The sequence below is a fragment of the Carassius carassius genome, chromosome 14 (assembly GCF_963082965.1).
Source record: "Carassius carassius chromosome 14, fCarCar2.1, whole genome shotgun sequence".
Classification (NCBI taxonomy): Eukaryota; Metazoa; Chordata; class Actinopteri; order Cypriniformes; family Cyprinidae; genus Carassius; species Carassius carassius.
The window spans coordinates 31,661,792-31,667,294 of NC_081768.1; positions in this window are offsets into that span (position 1 = coordinate 31,661,792).

Sequence of the window (5,503 nt, forward strand, 5' to 3'; positions counted from 1 at the left end):
GAGACCTTTAAACATTTAGCAAAAAAAAAAAAAACCTTGTACACAAACAGTCTGCGCTATTGTTAGCATATAATGGGGAAATCAGACACTCTGTTTGTCATTTCTTGGCAGTTAGGAAATTCATATCATGGACAGAATCCTTCTTAATATTTTGGTGCTGACTTAAAACACAAAGGCTACATTTACATGTACATTTTTGGTTAAATCTGACTGAATTCAGATTGATAAATCTGTCTGTAGTGTTAACATGAAAGTTAAATAAAGTGATCGGGTTGATGTGCATGTTTTTTATGTCATAATGAGTATGAGTAGGCTATCCAACACGAGCCTCCAGTCCCACTACCAGACAAGATAGTTGATGAAGACCAGCGCACACAGTCCTCGGTCAGAGCCAACGCAATGCCAGAGGGAGTACAACTCAAAGAGTCCAAGCGTCGATACTGATGCAACTTCAAAGCAGAGAGTCTCTTGTAGGGCGCGCCAAGTATTCTGGCGATATCAGGGCAGGAACTAGAGAACAGAAGACTGGTGAATCAAGAGGCTGAGAGCAAGCAGAAGAGAAGGTGAACTGAAAACACTAAACTGCACTTGAAGCCTAAAGCCGAGTAAGGACTGCATGATTTTAGCCCAGTTTTTGGCTCGCCAACAGGTTTTGAGAAATCGCCGACAAATGCCCGAAATCACAGGCAAATCGGTGCTCGTTCACGCGAGTGACAATCACGCAGTGTGAATGAACAAAGACGTGATCTGAGAGAATCGCCGCGAGTCGCCGACGCCGTGAGATATTTGGCATGCTAAATATCTGGAACTGTCGGCGATTCAAAATCATGCTGTCAGAAAAGTTGAAAGTGAAAGTGAAGCACAATATCCTCACGTCTCCCCAACCATTTCATCCTTTTCTTTTTTTCCGCTGCTAATCAGCGAACAGGCAATTCGTATCCCAAGCTTCTTGCAGGCTACCATTTTTAATACTCCTAGTCTCACGTGAGAACTCTGGTCTTGCACGCATGATATCGTGTTGTTTCCTTGCCACATCTCACACGTGTTTGGTTGTGAAACATAGTTTGCGTGCCAGACAGAGTTGTCGATCCATCATGCAGTGTGAACAGTAACCCGACTTCTTTGAAAATCGTGCAGTCTGAACTCGGCTTAAGTAAACACAGCAGGACGCGACAAGACTAGATATAGGTCACAAAGTGTAGCACATTACACCACAACGGTCGGACACCAGACTACACATGAGGGGAACTTAAAAAGAGGGAGAATTAAGGAAGAAACAAGTCACAGGTGTGACAGCAGCTGTAGTAGTAATTGGGATAACGATGGGGAGGGAACCGCAAAGACAACGAGCACATGGTGAACTGTCAAAACACAACAACCTGCTGATCAGACCGAAGTCATGTCTATATATATAGATAGATAGATAGATAGATAGATAGATATATAAACTAGTTTAACAGTGGCAGTGTTGGCATTGTTTTTATAGATGTAATTACAGTACATACAATATGGATGTATTTACAGATGTATTGAGAATCAGTTTTAAGGGGAATGTAAAACATGCATGTACACAATAGTGTATTGTATCATGATTGAATACACTGATAAATGTCTAGGAGTAAAAAGTACCCTTGTGAATAAGAAGTGCGCTTAAGTATACTTTTATAAAGTGTACTTATTGTGGAAATAATATACTTTAAAAGAACACACAATTGCTAATTAAATATATTATTTTCAACACTTAAGTACATTGTATTTGTAATTAATTTCAAATGTATAGCATTTTAAAGATATATTAAATGCCATAAGTTGAACTTTTGAGTGATTTTTTTTTAAACAACTTAAGTGGGACTTTTTAGTACCACTTTATATATACAATTATATTTTCATAACTGCTTCTAGGGTCTTTAAAGTGTATTTTACTAATGTATGTACTAACAAGCAATTAATGTCAACTAAAATACACTTTAAAGCGCCACTCAGCGGTCAAAGGCTGCAAATGCACTTTATACCGCTGCCGCGTGCAGGTCGCGTTTTCTGTTTGTGTCATCACAACATTTCAGCCGTGTTGTTTTGGTGATAAAAGTCTTTTGGCCGAAAACCAAAAAAAATGCACTTTTGGGCCATTTTCTGCCGAAAATTTTCGGTGGCCGAATATTCGGTGCATCCCTACCACTCTTTATATGTTCGTGCCACAATGCAGCTGTGCGAACTGGAACTGTCAAAATGGATGAAAAACTAAATTCGAATTTGCAATTAAATATTATCCAAATTCGAATTATATTAGAATTTAAAATGCATAATTTTAGTTAGGGTGTGGGGGGGGGGGGGGGGGGGCATTTGAGATATAGTGCCCACACTGTCTTAATACGGCCCTGAGTATACCCGAGGCGGGCCTTTAAAGCTGCCTCCTTAATGGACACCTACAATTTGAATGCAACATTTTTGCATTCGAATGTGGATTTTTTTAAAATTCTACAAATATTTGAAATTCAAATTTTTTTTGTACAGCCCTATCACGAACATGGTAGCTCAATACAATAATACACATACAATCATCTAATCGCTTGAATGTCCAAACCATAAAACAAATACAACTGACAAAGTTTGGTGAAGAAGCAAGGCCATCACTATGTGTTGAACCCGCATTCACCTCTTTTGCTTTTATGCCACTGACTGGATGGGGCAGAGTCATGTGGCTACACACGCGGTAGTATGCTTTTAAGGGGGAAGTATTAACAGGATTAAAAAAACGAAATAACCGACATGGGAAAATTACGTCGGTTAGAGGTTCTGAATTTCGGTTTCGATTAATTTTTGATTAATCGTCCAGCCCTAATTTCTATATGATATTTTTAAAGTGCACTTGCTGTTTTATTTTACCATTATTAATGTGCTTTTATTCTGCAAAACACTTTCTTTCAGAACCCTGTTTATAGAGCACAAAGTTAAAGAAAGAAAGAGCTTAAATGACAGCAGGCATTCCAGCTGGAATGGACGAAACCGCATGATCCATATCTTCTCAGCATGATTTGAGAATGCTCCAAAGAGCATTTTGTGTTACAAAAATAAGCAAGTGCATACGTTTCAGCTCAGGTGGTTCAAATTTCTGTCTAACAGTAAAAGGTTTTGTAAATTCACTGTTTCAGGTTTTGCCCAACCACTGAAATGGTTGTACCATTAGTTTTCATTCGACTGGACCTCTGAGCTTCAAGGCGCAAGTCCTCCTAGAAGTCATTAGTAGGAAGCATTTACTTATAAATGTGTATTTATGTAGAATGCATTATGTATTCTTTGATTCATCTTGTAATGGATGTACGTTGTAGTCCTCTAATGAGCTTGACCATTTGAAGCAAGACTGCACTGTGCACTAAGATTGTTCCACTTACTGAGAGTAGCTTCCATGTGATTGGGCGCAACAGCCGTGGAATTCCAGACCAGCTCAACTTCCGAAGCTCCTCTGAGGAAAGAAAATATATTTATTAGACTAATAGTCAATACTCAATTTATGAGTTTGAATTATTCACAATAAGGCAATGGAAGTGTTAAAAAGGAGGTTAGTTTTGCCTTTAACTTTTACATTTTAACTTACAAAAAATTGCAAACAGGTCTTTATAACTCCATTCTGTTGCCTACATTCACCATGGTGCTCTGTAAACCATTCTTACGTAAACTGTCCCACTGAACTGAATGGCAATTTATGCAAGAATACTTAAACAAATGACTTCTGCTGAAAGTTGTTCTGCTCATTTTTCCTGAATGAGGCCCAGCTGTGCATATGCTTAGTTCGGCGAGCACCGACCAGTTATCATCTTGGAAATAAACACGGCTTAAACACAGCTATTTTGCATTCAGTTCAGGTTTGTACAATAATACCTTATACCTTCCTTTTCTGATGAAATAAAATGAAGATTATAAATTATTATAGAAATTATGTCTGATTTGTCATCAGAATTAGAAGGATGTGTACAGAAAATGTACATACAGTATACATACTACAAAAAAGTATAAAAGTAATATTTAATATTCGGAATAGCAAAAACACTACAAATATGGTGACATCAAGGTGTCTCTGATAAGCTGTTTCCAACATATAATGATTTGAGATGTACTAATCTGTATATTTAATAGCGCAGATAGGGCTGCACGATCATGACAAAATTCATAATTGTCGATTATTCCCTTGACATTATAATTGCGATTATTAATTATGATTATGACAATTTACACTGAAAGATGTTTATACCATTGTTTGATGTAATTGCATGCTATATTTTTAAATGAAAATAAGGTGAAAATACTAACTTAATCACTTTTATGGCCCTATCATACATCCGGCACCTACGTACAACAAATGTGAGCTTATTGTAAAACATTACCAAAGTGCGTTACTTGTACCCCTGGTTTCACAATGTTAATAATAATATTAATAATAATAATAATCCTGGCTTAGTCTAGACCAGGGATAGGCAACTCCGGTCCTGGAGGGCCACCATCCTGCAGAGTTTAGCTTCAGCCCTCATAAAAACTCACCTTCCTGTACCTATCGTGTAATCCCGAAAACACTGATTGCCTTATTCAGGTGTGTTTAATTAGGGTTGGAGTTAAACTCTGCAGGACAGTGGCCCTCCAGGACCGAAGTTGCCTATCCCTGGTCTAGACCCTGTCTGTGAAACCAGACCATTAGTTCTCAAACCTTTACTAGCACAAACATTAAACAGGACTGAAAGTTTTTTTCTAAAATATTACTCCAGCATTAGTGAATGCAAGTTTGACTAAATTAATTAATTAATAATAATAATAAATATAACTTGCAAATGGAAAAGAATTCAAAGCAGTTAAAATCCATAGGTATAGTGACTTAATATAGCTTGTCATGTGTGATCAGGTTGAGCTGACTGGGCTGGTGGTTATAATATCTATTATGTACATTAAATATTAAAAGATCAGATCTCTGAATTTTGTTCAGTAGCGTTAAATTTATTTTATATCGTTCTGTTTAAAATAAAATATTGTATTTTCGGTAGCCAATAGATTTTTGGTCCACAAACGCGGTCACATTACGATATCAGAATGCAGTAAGAGATAAATTACATGATCAGTTCACCTCCTGAGTTCACATAGCAAGAGCTAAACAAAAAAGATGAAAGCCGCACAAATAACAAGACTAAATTAAGAATAAAGAAAGCTTCTATCAACATATACTTACTTGATTCATCGTCTGCAGCACATAATGTCTCATCTGTAATCATCCAAATGTGGCACTCCGTTGTTCTCTTCTTGTTTGCTAATCGCATTGTAATGTTTAAATGACAAGAGCAAAGCTCTTTACTTCCGTTTACATGCAATTTCCATTATTCTTATTATACGCTAAGATTTGTGGTTGTTTTTTGCTGCCATTAATAACATACCCCACTGCACAGCACAAATGATGGAAAGAGCAGGTGCATTACTGGCTGCTGTTTTAATTTATTTACATCTAATGCTAAACACTTTTGTTTGG